The sequence below is a fragment of the Crocodylus siamensis genome, chromosome 2 (genome assembly GCF_052110815.1).
Source record: "Crocodylus siamensis isolate JL-2025a chromosome 2, ASM5211081v1, whole genome shotgun sequence".
Taxonomy (NCBI): domain Eukaryota; kingdom Metazoa; phylum Chordata; order Crocodylia; family Crocodylidae; genus Crocodylus; species Crocodylus siamensis.
The window spans coordinates 258388365-258405469 of record NC_143396.1 but is presented as its reverse complement, the minus strand read 5'-3'; the positions used below and the strand labels follow the sequence as shown (position 1 = coordinate 258405469).

Sequence of the window (17105 nt, the reverse complement as noted above, 5' to 3'; positions counted from 1 at the left end):
GATCAGGGAGGGAACAGGCAGCACAGCAGCTAATAGAGCAGACAGCAGAAGGCAAAGCAAGAAATCAAGCCAGGAGCACAGGGCAGGAACCAAAAGCAGAGCAGCAGATTGGGCAAAAGAGGCAAAGAGGGTTCAAGGATAATTTGTGATCTGCATGCCAAAAAGGTTGGCTCCCACTGCAATGGACACTGCTTCTCTCTTTGTTCTTTTCTATTTAACACCCTCCCCTTCTTTCTGTAAAGCAGCCCTGTATCTCCTGACTTCACCCCTTGCTCCACACCATGCCTTGGCTTGGAACAAGGCTATTATCCTGTATAAACCAAGCATTTTCCTTCTCCAAGTCATTGCTGAAAACACACTTACACAATAAAGTCCATCTGCTATGCCTCTATGATGGCTGCTCTTTTTCTCCTGACTGCTCACATACTTCAACTGTAAACTGTGTAGCTGGCGGGGGGGGTGTAACATATGCACTTACTGAATAATACTGTTTTATAAACCTGGAGCATCTCTACTTTGGTTCAGACTTGACTCTGGTTTCCATGATGACTGTGTTGATGAGTTAGGAGAGAGGTGCTCTGTTCAGAAGCACTTATTTAAAATTAATGCAATAGCCTCTAGATAAAAGATTTCTGTCCTCCTTTCCGTAAGGCCAAGGACATTAACCGCAAGTAGACGGAATGATTGTGACATTGACTAAGCACAAAGGATAATCAAAACCTTTTTTTTTTTTAAACTTTCCTTCCTAAGCTGTATTATCATGAGATTTTTTTCATGCCATTTATCTTTCTGTAACCAAATATTTTTCCTTTTCTGCATTTCACCGAGACTCCTCAGGAAACTCACCATTGTCAGCTCCATGCCCCCATTCTCCACAAGAGCTGAAGCCCTCTGAAAACTTCCAATAGATTTGTATCAGCCCATAGGCAAGTCCTATCACTTTGGCTATGAATATGTCCAAATGAGATAGGTTCAGTAGTTTTAGGCTGCCTTAGTAAGTACTTGGGGGCAAGTCCTCCAAGTAAAATGAACCTGAACTCCTGCAAGTGTTGACGTTAAAGATTAAGTATCATTACAGGAGTTGCCATGCTAAATCAGAATTGGGGCCCATCTAACCTGTCTCTGACTAGGAGCAGCAAGATTCTTTAAAGGTGCATGAGCCCACTGTGAATTACTAGGAGAGAGATCCCTTCAAGGGAGGTTTATTCCTGTGACATACCATGACGGTTAATATTATAATATTTCAGGGTGAAATGTGTTTATGTATATTACAATAATGTTGCATGCCTGTTTCCCTGACTATCTTGTATACAGAGGCAGAAGTGGTAAACTGTATCTGGAGGCAGACCTGTGGGGACCTGCTTGCATGCTCTATTAGGGTAGAATGGGCCATAAAGCAATAATGAACTTATTTGCCTATGCCAGCACAAGTGGACTTTAACTCAGCATCCTACTGTTTCTGATAACAGGAAGGCACTTCAGAGAAGTACAGTGCAAAGAGAGGGTCTTCAGGAAGGAAACTCCTAGACACAAGGAGAGAGAAAAATAGGCAGAAGACGAGCCTGAGAGACTTGAGAACAGTTGGGACTGGATTTGCTGACAGAGACTGCTTGGACTTTAGGGCCCAAGGACTCTTCCTGTTGTGGTGTTCTTCACCAATAAAAGGTTTTTTTCGATTAATGTGACATCAGATGCACTCCAGCACTTTGAAGTGAGGTCTCTCTCCAGGAGCTAAGCCAGACGGTAAGACTCTAGGGCTATGCCCACACAAGCATGAATGTTTGTTTCCCCAGGGACAAGATGCAGCATCAGATCTTATGTTGCTAGTACCTGTCCCCAGGGAATGCCTGTACCACGTGCTCTCTGGCATGCAGGCATACCCCAGGTTGAGTAGGGGAGGCTAGGACTAGCACTGGGCTGGCCCCAGCAGCCTTACCAGGGTTCTGGAGGCCTCCCAGGGCTGCAGCAGCTTGAAGCCTAGCCAGCAGCCAAAGAGTGGCTCCAGCCACCCAGGGTCCAGTTTGGGGTACTGTGCACTGCCCCCACATACATAGCTTCACTTTTTTTTTTTTTGCACAAGTTTTTTTGACCCCAGGATTGCCTACGGTAAAAAAAAAAAAAAAACAAACCCTGTGCTGCTACCTTGCAGCACAGAGAACAGCTGAATGTGCAGTGCATAGCATAGCACCACAGACATGTCTGCAGAGACACATACTGCATGGCCACGTCATCTGGACACGGCCTAGGGGGCTATGGATATCCAGAGGCATTAAGAAACAACAGCTCAGGTCTTGGAATCCAGGAAGCCTAGGGAGCACTTTCTCTAGAAGCTACAGCTGGGCCGGCTTCCAAGGGTACTTCAACAGACTGTGTAAAGCTGAATGTCCTAAGCCAGTGCTCCTCCAGGGAATCTGTGACATTCTCACAACCATCATTTTAATTGGTGGATTATGCCTGGAAGCACCTTCTAACAATTAATGTTAAAAAAGTATCCCCTCAGACAGACAGTAGAATAGGGTGACACCTTAGACACTAATTCATTCATCTTTGGTAGGTAACAACCTATTTTGTCAGAACTTATGAATAGACTCTGAATTATATATAGATACACACACACACACACACAGGAATCACTGTCCCCTTATTCTGTTATTAGGAGGAAGGATAAATTTGAGCGTTAGATTTACCATCTTTTCCCTCGCTAGTTTTTGAACTTTTGTCATGTCTCTTCTTTTTAACTTTTCACTTAACTAAACAGAACCCGTCAGGCAGGACCTCTGAGCAAAGACTGAACTACTATTAAATCCTGATGCATCTGCTATGCTGCAGAAGTGGGTGGTAAAAATTAAGAAAATGGCTCTGAGTCCATTGGACCCAGTGCCCCAAAATTATGCCTTTCAATTTAGATGAAAAGTGAAGTTGGACCCTGAAAAGTTACTATGCAAAAATGGTTCCTCCTTCTACCAATAGATCTGTTCCCTGGGCACATCTGATTTAGATCTGCCGAGTAAGTAATATGGATATGGTATGAATGCTTTTGGATTGATGGTAGTCTTGCAGAATCACCACAGCCAGAAGCATTCCAGATCCTACACCAACAGGTTTATTTGCTAAATTCCACTCCCTTGCACCTGGGCGACCTCACCAAAGCCGATGGAGTTACACAGATGTCACTGAAGCTAGAAATTTGGGCAGCAGAACCTTTATGTCTCGTGACAACATGCAGGGGGAATCTCATCTCAGACTGAGACTGAAGGACTGGCGATTAGAAAAGTCTTTTTTTTTTTTTTTTTTTTACTTGTAAATGGAATGCATTGGATTGGAAAGTCTGAGAGACCACAGACCTGGGACCATTTGTTCAGAAAGTCTAAAAATGGATCTGCATTGAAGTCTTGATTGTATGTTTTCAATTTTAAAAAAGCTCAATGCAGTGAACTGTATGTGCTGAGCAGATTGCAGCTGAATAACAGTCTACCTCTCTGAAAAATGTCCCTCCAGTTTCAGATGGCTATTGTATTCTGCTTCACTTCCTGTCCTTAAAACAGTTTATAATTGTTAAAAACAAGTTCTTTTATACCTCAGGAGCATATAAAGTCACCCATATGCCTATCAGATGGATTAGGCACTCTTCCTATCTTTGGATGATGCTATACTAACTGTATAAATCATATAGCAATACAATAGGCATAAGAAGAATTTGGCAAGTCTGCTTCTTACGTGGGCTCAAAGTGACAGAGCAGTTTAGTGAACTGGTTATTGTAAACTGTGAGTAACATCAGAGTCTGTATAATTGCAAAGCAGCTCTTGGATGTGGGTATTCACAAGTAGCAGGAAACAGAGGAGGTGGTGGCAGGACTAAGGAAAAGACTCCTCATAAAAATGATCTAGGACAGATGATCAGAGAGCCTTACTATGCCACACTTAGACACAATTTACATCACTATGCAGATGTTAGCCCCTGCCCCATTATAGATCTCATAACTCATATAAAAGTACATTTTGACTTAGCCTTCATTACACAAGATCTCGGCACAAAGAGCATATATACAATAGCAATTATACACTAATCTAGATAAAGCTGCAGAGAAAGAAAAAAGAGATTATTATTGATTACTTGAGAAGTGCTTAAATATCTAGATGAGAAAAACAGGTTTCATCAGGGCAAAATTTTAAGATGTCCAGCCCCGATAAAGATGTGGGATTTTCAGGTAGCAAAAGATACTAAGGTTTACTTAGTATTTATGCATAGCAATAGGCGTAAATTATTTAAAGCATTTCCAGTCAGTTACATTACATTCACTGTTCTAACCAGAAACTGTGGCCATAATAAATGATTATGTAATTCATAAGATGAGCTTTATTGCAGAGAACAAACATACAAATCAATATTTCCAGCACAGTTAGCTCAGGTAGAGATTAACACCATGTAATTATTTCCACCAGTTTATGCAGGCATAGAAAAGCCTATATAAGTGTCATTAAACTATGACATGAAAAAGGTAAGAAGCCCCATTCTAAAAATCAGTGCAAAGACTGCCTTTTAATTTGTGGTATGGGCTATTTTTAGATTTTAAAGTAGAGCTCAGGTCTCCAGGGTTGAACAGACATGCAACTTTCCTCATTGTGTTAAATAGCATTTAGATCCAGGACTATTCCACATATTGTAAAGCTGTTCACAAAGCCTTATTTGGGCTTGCTCATTTTAGTTCTAAATACCCAACTGAGTTCAACTGGAGTCTTGCCCCTGTTTTCACTGGGTTTTGGATATGTCCCTTTAAAGGGCATCTGATGCACAAATTCACTACAGAAGAAACTCAAGGAAACGCTGCACCTTAAGAAGGTGTTTAAAAGTGAGTTACACAAACATTTAACAAGGTCATTCAGCCAAATGTCAATGACATTTTAGAAGTATGATCTAATAGGGGGAGCTGGCCGAATAACTAAGAGACAGTATGATAGCTGTCTACCAATCTGGTAGGTGTGTCAAGGATTGAGTGACATCTTCCTATGTACACCTCCTTCTCAACCTGATGGATAGGAAACAGGCACTTTCAGTTCTCTTTGATCTGGGACAGAAGTTCAATAAACCAATTTAACCTAAATCAGTTAAGGCTGATACTACATCCATCCAGGTTTATCTTAAACCAGTTTTGGCCATTTTGAAAGCAGCTGACATGCACTGAACTTCTGTTGTGTTACAGATCTAAACAGGTTTCAGATCACTTATACCAGTCTGTGTGTCATTTCTGTCCCTACTTTTGTGTCTGCGAGCACATTTACCAGCTGAAACAGTGGTGCTGATAACATGAACACATTTTCCAGGCAGCCACCTCTACCTTAGGCAAAGTTTACCAGTGTAACTATCCCATGAAGGTGTTGCTTATCCTGGGGGGGGAGGATAATATAATAATTGATTTTGCTGCCATAGCATTATATGGATTCTCAGAGCACAAGTATCTGCGTTGAGATGAACACACTGTTGTGCCAGTATAAATTACCCAGGTTTCTGATGGTATAGAAATGTTGCTTTAAAAAAAAATTTTTTTTTAAATCATGCTCCTTTCTGCCATTATTATTCAGGAAAAAGTTTCTAGCCTAACCTAAATGAACTGTGATGCATTAAATCATATCGCATAGACTACCAAAGAGCTGTTAGTGGTCTGTAACTTAGCGTTACCACCTAAATATGCTCGATTCAGACTAATAGCCTAGAGTTAAAGGATCACAGAGCTGTTTATCACTCAGAATCAGAAATGAGTCCAATAGTTTTAATAATTGTGTCTGATTCTTTCTACTCTGGGGAAAAAGTTGTATATCCACAGATAATACCATATCTCTCTCCTCATAGGAAAATAAGGCTCAAGAAGCAAATCAGGAATTAGCTGATTTTTTCATTAACATTTAAAAGATATCACAAATCAGGAACAGCATTTATTTGTTGTAATTCAAGCAAAAAAAGAAAGAAAGCTAGTTAGTTCTCCACCTTATTCTTTTGATGCCTTTATACCCATTAAGCTTTCACTTTGTGTTCAGTTCAGTACAACAGAAATGCAATATTTTCCTTTTGTGGTTGTTTATCAAAAGGCCAAATTAATCTAAATTTAAAGGACTTTTGTACCACTACATAAACTTTCATATATTTCCTGGTTAAAACTCTGACCTAATCCTCTATCTTAAAATTCTTCCCTGAAGAGAATTTGCATTTCTATTATGCATAGTCGTGGATTATGGGAACAAAGGCACAAATAAATTATGCATGTGAGCGGTTTCATAGGGCCAGTCATTATTTACAGATGGGGGCCAGAACTGAACCCAAAAATGCTACCAAACCTTAGAGCAGAATTTAGATGATAGCACTAAAGTCACAAAAACAGCTTGGACAAGAATAATCTGTTCTCTGAAGAAAGTATTTATCGAGTATAGCAATTTACAATTTTAAGCATAAGACAAAGAAACAACAGAAAACTTTGCCTAAGTTAGGACACAACAGAAACTTTATGCAAGTCTAATGTAGTCGCAAGGATAGAGTGTTTCCCTGCAGCCAGGTGTTCAGGAGTTTTCTGGGGTCTGCAGTTCTTCTTGGCAGGTGGGGCAAAGGTTTCACAGTTCTCTTTGCTTGATCTTCTATGGATGATTTGCACCCCTTCTCCCCCCTTCCAGGTATTGTTTTCATCCCTTTCAGGATGTTTTATTTGTTGGACCTATAGCATCCCCAGTTTTCACGAGTTTTATCATGTTTATGGTATGGGTTGCATTGTTCACAGAGCCCCTACTGCCCATTTAAGCAGTCTGCCCACCTGCCCAACATCACACAGTTATACATCACCCACTTAAGCTGTCCGATTCCCCCACTTCCTCAGGTAATTAGATAAAGGACCAGAAACTGTTGCAACTATGCCATGCATTTGCCAACAAAGGAGAAGTAAAGTGACTCATCCAAATGTACACAACAAGCCAGTGGCAAAGTCAGCATCAGGAGAAGACCTGGTTATTACCCTCATCTTTGAATCATTACGCCACACTCCCAACTACTTTTTTTTTCATATAGCTTCACTGAACCTAAATTAGACCAGGAGCATTCAAAGAGGAGTATTCAGCTCCTCTAAGAGTGAGGAATAGAGACACATATAGGGTATCACAAAAGCCTATAGTAAAAATCAAAAATAACACCCAGGTCTCCCACCCCCCTGCCCTTCATCTCATGCACATAGAGGAACACAACTGCCTCCAAACAGAATATTTTTAAAAATTGCCTTGAAATCTTTCACAGCTTATAAATTTCTTTTTCTTTTCAAGAAAATGGTGACAGTACTACATATGCCTCAGCAGAAACACACATGCCAGCACTGATGAGTGCACCAGGAAGCCAGTTGTCAGCAGCCCGGGTAAGTACTTTGAGGTGTACCAGGCTACCTCACTTTAATGAACATTCAGGTATTTAACCACCTTCCAGTGAATAATTCTGTGCTTCACTTGTTGGACACCTTTTAGCTAAGTTAATGACTACATCCCCCACCATAGGAAGGAACAAGAGCTCCTCTTGAATAGAAATAATTCTTTCTGAACAAACAGTAAGAGATGGCAGGTTGCGGGAGTACCAGAACCAGTTCCTAAACCAAACTGTTATTATAGGTGGAGATGATGGTGCCAACATTTTCCATTATAAGATCCCAATTTCAGTTGCCTTTAAGTTTGCCAAACTAACTATTTGGGCTGAAATTCTCTGTCAAGTGTCAGCCTCGGGCTGATTTTTTAGGAAAAGACTCATCTAAACAATTCAGTCATTTCTCAGAGTTAAGGAAAGGACTTTGTTTTGCCCATACTAAACTTTTAGAAATGTCTGAAAAACTGAAACACTGCTGCAATTTGGAGCAGGGACTTGAAATGCAGCAAATTTGTTGCTGTTGTACCTCACATGCTTCCTTGGCCATCTTTGCAAAAATCACCTGAATTTAGCCAAGTTAGCCAAAAATCCTATGTCCCAACCATTCATCCAGCACAAGCCACAAAAAATGGGGGATTGTTTGTTGTGAGGAAGGGAAACACTGAGAATGCAGCAGTATGCATGTCTGGAGCAGAGATATAAAACTCATTTGGCCCTGCATCAGGAACGTGGGGCTTCTAGCCACAGCCACCAATGCTGCTGTGTGCCAGCAGCCAAGGAGTTAACACCCCTGCTAGTCAACCCCCAAAAGCCACAACAACCAGAACTAAGGTATCAGTGTAGGCAGCAATCAGAGGGATGCATGCTGCATATTTAGGGATACTGTGGCTCCAGCAGCCATATCTCTGGGTGTTGAGTAGCAGTGGTATTTATACCTTGGTTGCTGGCAGCTGTGGTGGAAAGCCCTACAGGCCAGATCCTACCTGTATGTTTGACACCCCCATCCTGGACCAAGTTATGGTATCACAGTTTTTAACATAGTTTTCCTCCTTCTTCACTGCATTGCCACTGTCCCATTCACTTTGGCAGCAGTTTTCTCCATAGCCCTCATTATCAAGCAGCATTCGTAGCTGAATAAAACATTGTTCTCCCTTCTTTTCTTCTTCCCCAGCCTCCAGTGAAGCTCTCACATCATATCAACCTGTCACCATTGAAACAAATGAAGAATCAATGGCTCAGCCACCCTGAGGTAATAAACAGGTGTTGAAAACAGTGCACAAATGAGGAGGAGGAGATTATTTAATCACAGTTGCAGCTGCTGACCTCCTTACCTCAGTTTCCCTGCAAAATGGAGATTACAATACATAAATACCCTGCAGGAACATTGAGAATGTGGCACATTCTGCACATCCTCTTTCCCTCTGTTCCACTTCCACTAGGCTCACTGGCTCTTACCAATTCAAACAGTTAGGAGCTAAGATCCAAGATGCTTAGTTTGTGGTACTGCAGTTGACTTCTACATAGATTGAGGCTATTACGTATTAAATACTCATATTATTTGCATCAGTGTCATAGGCATCCCTGGCACTTTGTAAAACTGTTGCATGATTTTTGCAGATGAAGAGAGAAAGAAGTGCACACGCAGATACCAGAAGTGGGCAACCGATGAAAGACTCTTCAGTCAGGTCAGAGTTGGCTGTCTGGGATACTGGTGCAAATCTGGGGGAATTGCAGATATCATGGTAGAATTATTCTGGATTGAGGTGGATGATTGTGGCTGCACCAACCACTCTGTTTTCACACAGAATTGGTAATATAAGATGAGGGGGCATTACTGAACAAGGAGTATGTGATACATAAGCAAAATAACCTGCAAACAGAATATTCTGTTTCCCCAGCAGGCATTCACTGCTCTTTAAAAACCTGCTTCAGGCGGCAGCTCTGCTCCCATCTCAGGTTTTGTAAAATGCTAACTACCTTAAGAGAACTATGTCCATGCTTTTCTTAAGCCAGAAATGTAAGTATAGCTGATCCATTAACCCTTCCAGCTGCCATTTCATCAATGGAAGTTGAGTGAGAAAAACGAAGTAAAAAAGGGAACAAGTTTTGCCTTGTGCTAGGCATTCCAAAATACTTAGCTAAGAAAGTTGAATCATAAATGTAGCAAAGAAACTCTCCTTTTTTGGTCATTAAATGAAGTTTGCTCCTTTAAGGCAGCTACAAACAGATAAAGATGTGACAGCTGCTTTAAAATTAGTTCAATAGGTCTTAGTTTAAGTCCCAAGGGAAAAGCATCCTCTACACTAAAATAATAATTTTAATTAGAAACTTTGTCTCTCTCAGCAGGGAGTCTAAACACTGAAAGGGTTGTGGAGACCAAACTTGTCTCTTTGCTTTTTGGTGGCCCCTCCAGGCTGGTTTAACAACATGAAACAGAAAATTGATGCACACAGAAACTTAGCACCAGGCTGTATCACTGAACAAACAGAGGCAGTCACTCCCCCAGCTGTCAAGCCTACAACTTTTACCAGTATGAAATTCACTCAAAGATATTAAAAAAAAAAAAATAATGGGGCAGGGGGTGGGAGGGTAAACCATCCAGCAATAAAGAGAATTGCTAGGAATACAGAGCAGCAGTATAGCTATGAAATGCTATAGTTTAGCATTTCAAAAGATGCTTTCCTTCTTGTACATGGTCACCATGTTCCAAATTCAACAACAAAAACAAAAATCCTCAAGCTACAGAAGCTGTAAGTCAGGTTTCAAAAGGAGATCTCCCCGATGGATCATAATATATAGGGCTTGTGTCAATGCAGACTAATCTGAAGCTGTAGGAGTGATCTGTCACATCTAACAAAGATAAATAGTGCTGCCACTTTGACATGCTTTGTAATACGAGGCACTGCCTGTTGGCTAGCCCAACATGATGGATTTGATGGTCAGGTGTGGTGACATCTTATGACCTAAACAGCCTGCATGAAGATGGTTTGTCTGTTTGGGATGATAAACAATTACAGTCCAAGATATACCATGAAAAGTGGCACTTGAGGCTAGCAGCACTGCGTGGGATGTGAATAACCCCATCCAGCCCCTGAATTTTCACTAAAGGTTTCCTCAGTTAGCACAGTCAGTCCTACTGCACTGGTCCATTTATACTTTTCCAGGCCTTAAAGCAACCCTTCTCAGTTACCTCTTTCCTCAAACAATCTCCTTACTGACCAGTACAAATTCAGCACAATGAAATAGGAAAAGGAATAGGAAAAACAAAATCCTGCTAACTGGTTCATGGGACAAATAGTAGTCAAGCATGGGAAATTACACCCTCATCTGACACACATCAGTCTGCTGTTCTTGGTTTGCAGCCATGTACCTACAGATTCTGCCCTCCAGCCAGGTCATGTTTATCCCCTCCCCTTCCTGGAGTTCATAAGACTATGTACTGCAGAGCAGAAGGACTACACCCAACTAAAGGTCTGTAAGATCAAGTTTTCCTCAAGTCTCAGCTACTTCATGAATTCAACTTTTCTTCTCAGAGTAAAAAGACCAAAGACTTCCCACCTAGATTCCCCTAACAACAGTCAAGCAAAACCCCCAACTAAATTTCAGTCATTTCTACCCACTCAAAGCTTTGATTCCCATCTAAGACTACTCTAGCTTCCCATTTTTTTTTAGAGCTCCCAAGCTACTGCCAACACCACATACATACATACATACATACATACATACATACATACATACATACATACATACATACATACATACATCCCAATCCTCACCAACTAAATAGCTGCACAGCATTTTTAAAGAACTGTTACTCCTCTCCAGGTGCAGCTGATAACTCATTTATCTGACCCAGCTGCAGCAGTCAGGACTAACTGAGCTCCCAGGTTCCCATTAACTCTTTCTCATCATTGTGGGGTTTATTAAGCCTCATCACAGCTTGATATGATCATACTGGATACATTCCAAATTTTAGACATTGGGAATAAGCTGTAGCTAAATCATCATCCTCAAAGTGCATCTGGCTACATCTGTTCTCTGAATATATTACACCAATTGGCTTCTGTCACCACCAACAGCTGTAAAACAAGGGCTATTTCCAGGGGATGATGGTAGAGGTCAAATAAAACACCCAGGAGCCTCTAAAAGAAGAAAGGTTTATGCTTCCTTCATGCATAGTCTTGCATAATTTTTCAGCTCAAGAATGATTCTGTCCTTAGCATGAAAAAAAATGGCTTTTTTAATTAATAAAATCAATCTAGAGCAAACCCAGAAAACACTTGGAAAACACAATGGCTTTCACTTTCTGCTTACCTGATGTTCAGCATCTTTTTTATACACAAACAAATCATCCCACACACAACTCTTCCAATGAGCCCCTACAGCACATAAACCCTGCAGGAAATACAAACTTGATGTCATTGTTTGATAAGCCCAATACCAGTAGAGAGAGACATTTTAATTGGCATAGTGCTCTCTGATGCATGGAGATTCAGTAATCAAGGAACTACTAGTGATGGAGCCAGCTTTTGAGTAAGTCAACTGAACCATCCTGGATATAACTCCTTTGGGATACTGGGTGTATGCCAGGGTGAACTGGCCCGGTATGCTTTACAGTTTGACTATCAAACCCAAAGGTGAAATTGCTATAAAAGTATTAACAATATTTAACATTAGAAAGTGACATCTGAATTACTCATAACCACAGTCCCACAGCCATGCCTTTAAATAAATGTAGCCAACTGAGCTGCAGACACTAATGAGGATTAATGATCGCAAAGTTGCCCTTACTACAGAATAATCCACACCAGTGATTTGTATTTTTTGGCCAGGCTTTTCTGTTGTCCTGTCTTCTTTTCCGTCTGTCTCACTCTCTTTTCCACTCCTAGGAATTAAATATTACATCCCCTTTTTGTTAGGAATGAATTTGTTCTTTGGCAGATTTTCCTCTTTCCATATGTTTTGTTTGTTGCCTCCTAAATTACTGATAGACCTCAAGCAGGCCAGTAGAAATCCCAGGGTACCCTTCACTGCACCTGTTCCCTGACCTTTCTCTGTACATCAGCCAAAGGAATTCACATACATTTCAATACCAAAGGACTGGAATTCTTTTAAAGAGTGCCCAGGCACTGACTTCTTTCCTTTTTTGAGAGACATATATTAAGATTTGCATTGCCAAGCGCAATGCCCTTGTCACACACCATTGTACCAGCATACCTGCACACAGACTTTCAGCCCCTCTGCTGTTCCAGTCCTCTTTCTGTTCTTCATATACATCTGCCAGTGTACCTTGGTGCTGAACTGTATTTGGCTTAGATAGCAGCTTGCACTAAAGCATGCAGTGATGTGAAGATACACAGCAATGATGAGACCTACATGCTCATCCTAGCTGTGATGCCCATCAGTTTCCCAGCTCAGGTTTGTAGAAAGAAAATGTCAAAGGGCCACCAAGACAATTTCCTCAATAAACCTGTCTCAAACAAACCATGGGCCAACAGACCTTGCTCAGAAGTCACTGGAAATTTTGCCTATGCAAGGATTCCATGACAGGGTCCTCTGAAAAGGCTTTTAATATTGAGAGTGAATGTGTGTGCTGACCTGGGGCTGCAAGCAGTTTTCTGTGTGTAAGGATTTTACAGGATCAGATGCAATGGCTCCAAAAGATTAGCTGCCATCCAGGAGGTCAATAATCCAGTAGGATGGAATCCTGTCATTTGAAAGAGTGTTCAGACTGGGAGTCCTGAAACACCATCTTTAAACATCTTTATTGCTCGGTCTCCCTGCCCCCCTCCTCCCATATTAATAATGTATAAAATGCATGCAAGGAATCTCCACAGTTCAGCCAGGGTCGGGCTTCAACTTCAGGCTAATCAATTGCACTCCAATCAAACTGGCAAGTCTGTTGCAGGCTGGAAAGTATCAGATCCATCAAAATCAAATGCATTTAATGTGACACACAGATGAAATAAGCATTAACCCAAACCTTCACCTAGAAGGCAGCCCTTTTGAGATTGCTCCATCAGTAATTTACATGTACTGCAAGGTCAGGCAGGCTTATTCTATCCTCATTTTCTTAAACAAATGCAGTACCACTTTTGGAGCCTAACAAAAAGCAGTAGGTGAAAATGATCATCTACTCTACTCTCACCCTAGCAACCAAGGCCAGTCTGCAATACCTGTAATGCTTTAGTTCTTCCTTTCTACATATCAAAGTTATGCTCATATGACCCTCTGTTAAGGGGTCTGCATAAGACCATAATCACTTTTTGAACATTGCCACAAGAGCCAATGCCAGTAATCAAGAAGTTAAAACTGTGTCACTTATCCCTACCTTCCACAGGAGAGCCTGTGGGCAGGGGAATATTTTTAAGAGTGCTTTCTGAATGTATATTTTCCCTGCTTCAAAATTATGGCTTTAATACTTGTTTTTTGTATTATAAATGTATTTGTTCTGCAGGAACTTTGACATCTATTGAAATTCTGTCATCTTTATTTCTTCCTCCATTTAGAATAAGGGTTGATTTTTTAAAATCTACTCTTATTTTGCAGTGCACAATGAGAAAAAGGCAAAGAGAGAGTGAAAATGAGAATGCAAACTGGCTATTTAGACACATGATAAAAAAAAGCAACCAAAGCCAGAGCTTCACAGCTGCCACTGTGATAGATATTATAGCTACCCAGGCCTTTACATAGGTTATGAACACTATAGTGCCCATGACACACAGTTGGGAATTCTGATTCTGTAGATTTTCTTGCCTGCCACAGGAAAGCAATAAGACTTGCAAAACAGAAACAAGTATTTCAAAATGTGAATGTGAGAAGTATGAGGAACAAACAAGGTGAGCTGGAAGTTGTAGTCAAAGAACTGTGATCATATCACAGAGACGTGGTGGAACAATTCTTACAACTGAAACATCAGCATCAAGGAGTATATTACATTTTGGAAGGACAGGTTGGGAGAAAAAGTGATGGCATTGCATTGTATGTCAAAAATACATACACTTGTTTTTTAGTTCAGAAGGAAGCAGGTAACAGATTAGAATGTATCTGGGTTAAGATAAAAAGTGTAGTGATATATTCAGAGTGATACAATGGAATTTATTTTAGGCTACTAAGTCAGGAACAGGTGGATGAGGCACTCTTCAAAGAGATAACAAAATTATGTACCAGTTACTAGATGGAACTCATGGTAGACTTCAATTTTCCAGATATCTTCTGGAAGACTAACATAGCCAAACAGATGGTGTCAAGCAAGTTCCTAACTTGTGTGGAGGACAACTTTCTATTCCAAAAAGTTGAGGATATAACTAAAGAATCATCTATCTTTGATCTTGCCCTGACTAGTAGGGAAGAACTGCTGGAAGATGCAGAGGTAATGAGAAACTTGGGAAGAAGCAATCACAATATGATAGAATTTATTATCCTGAGATGGGAAAGCATGAGGTCAGCAGAACTGAAGCTTCAAAAAACGTGAAGCTGTGGCTTTCATTGCGCTTGTTTACCATGTATCTAAATATTCAGTTTTCATTCTCATTTTTGTGCGCTCTCTATCTGCCTCTGTTGTGCACTGCAAAATGATTTTAAAAAGTTAAATTTCAACCAACTAAAAAAAATAATTAGCATGGTGCCATGGGAGGACAGACTGAAGAAAAAAGGTGTGCCAGAGGGCTGGAAGTTCATAAAGAGCTCAGTACTGGAAACCCAACAAGAAGCTGTTCCAACACAATGAAAGCGCAAAAAGAATGGCAAGAGACTGATATGGCCACACCAGGAGCTTCTAGAATGCCTTCAATGCAAAAGTAAAGCAATGTAATGAAATTACAAAGGAATGTAATGGACTTCCATTTCCATGTAGGCAATGGAAAGTACCACTAAAACATGTCAGGAAATAGCAAGATCATGCAGGGATAAAACCAGGAAGGTAAAGGTAAAAAATGAGCTTCATGTGATGAGGGAAGTTACAGACTACAGGAAGAGGTTCCATAAATATATAAATGTGCTGGCCAGAAAATAAGGTATGGTTCCACTGTTAAATAGCTAGGGTGAGCTCTTAACAGAAGATGCAAAGAAGGCTGAACTCTTCAACAGCTACTTTAAATCAGTCTTCACAAAAAAATTAAGCTGCAATCAGCCAGCTAATTAGGATTACTTGGACAAGGAATGGGACAAGCTGAGGGCTGAGATAACAAAAGAGGCAGAGAGCTCTTGACTGGTTTCAATGAATTCAAGTAATCAGGTGATGAATTTCATGCCAGGGTACCAAAAGAACTAGCATACAAGATCTCAGAGCCATTGACAAAATATTTACAAGGACATGGGAGACAGGCAAGGTGCGAGATAGCTGGAAAAAGGGAAAATAGCAACCCTCTTTTAAAAAAACAGAATAGAGCATCCATGAAATAGACCAGTTAGCCTCACCTAGATATCCAAGTAATTACTGGAGTATATCATAAGTAGGAACCTAATCAAATTGCAGCAGAAGTGGGCTGTGCAACAGCTCCTTTAATCTTGCAGTTCCCCCTGCCGCTTATTGGCAGAGAGGAATCACCACTCATCGCTCATTCCTGAATGGTAGGGAGACAAAATCCATGGTTTTAAATATGGTGCAGTTTTCACCTCCTGGCTGGTTAACAGTGAGCAGTGGGGCCACCAGGACCCCTTGGCCAATCAGTGGCAGAAGGAAAAAACTTTGCCATATTTAAAACCGTGGTTTTTGCCTCCCTACCCATCAGGAGTGAGCAGCAAGTGGTGGGCAGCAGGGCCTCATCCCCAATCCTCAGGGGGGAGTGTGTGGGGGAAACAGCAAAATTAAAGGAGCTGCAATGCAGCCCACTTCTGCTGCAATTTCTGTAGGTCCCTAATCATAAGGAAGGTCATTTGCAAGCATCTGGAGAAGGAAAGCCTGATCACAACCAGCTAGAATAGATTTACTAAGAACAAATCATGCCAGACAAACTTGACCTTCTTCAACACAGTAAGTAGCTGGGTGAGTGAAGGGATTGTGCCAGATACAGTATATCTGAACTTCAGCACTGCTTTCACAAAGTGCCACATGACCTTCACACAAATAAATGTAGGCTAGATAAAACTACTATAAGGTGGATAGGTAATTGCCACAAGCAAAAGGTACTTATAAAAAGATCCATGCCAGAATGGCAGGATGGTATCAGGTGGAGCCCCACAGGGGTCTGTCCTGGGCCTGTTGCTGTTCAACCCATTTATTAACAATGTGGATGCTGAAATAAACATCTTTTTGACCAAATTTGCAGAGGACATGAAACTGGAAAGGATTGTAAGCATACTGGAGGACAGGAAAGTAATTCAAAAGGATTTTAACAGATTGGAAAGCTGGGCTAGAGCCAACGAGATGAAGTTCAATTCTGACAAATGCAAGATGCTATTCTTCAGGAAAAATAATCAAAAAGACAAATACAATATGGGTTACAGCTGGCTGGATGGCAGCACTACAGAGAAGAATCTAGGAGACTTGGTGGGTCACACAACCCCCCGCTCTGTGCGCTCCTTCCTCTGGGCCGACCCAAAGGACCACAGGGGTGGGGAGGCATTCTCCTGCAGAAGCAAGGCTTTCTTAGCCTTGCCACCATGGCACAGTAGCCTGCCTCCCCGTGGTGCCAATCTAGAGCAGTTCTGGGGAAGATGGGGGGCATTCTTCCACTGCAGGAATCCATTCCAAGAAGGTTTCCACCACAGAAGAATGCCC

At 41.1% G+C, this 17105-nt stretch overlaps 1 long non-coding RNA gene across 1 annotated transcript in view; it reads left to right on the top strand.

The window, feature by feature from the left end:
* The first annotated feature begins 1602 nt into the window (after positions 1–1602).
* LOC149872098 (uncharacterized) overlaps positions 1603–17105 on the top strand; it is a 34370-nt gene continuing 18867 nt past the window's right edge. The window contains exons 1-4 of the long non-coding RNA XR_016440578.1: positions 1603–1743; positions 7297–7385; positions 8556–8633; positions 9002–9069. This is a non-coding gene — a long non-coding RNA (uncharacterized LOC149872098). The remainder of the gene's footprint in view (positions 1744–7296; positions 7386–8555; positions 8634–9001; positions 9070–17105) is intronic.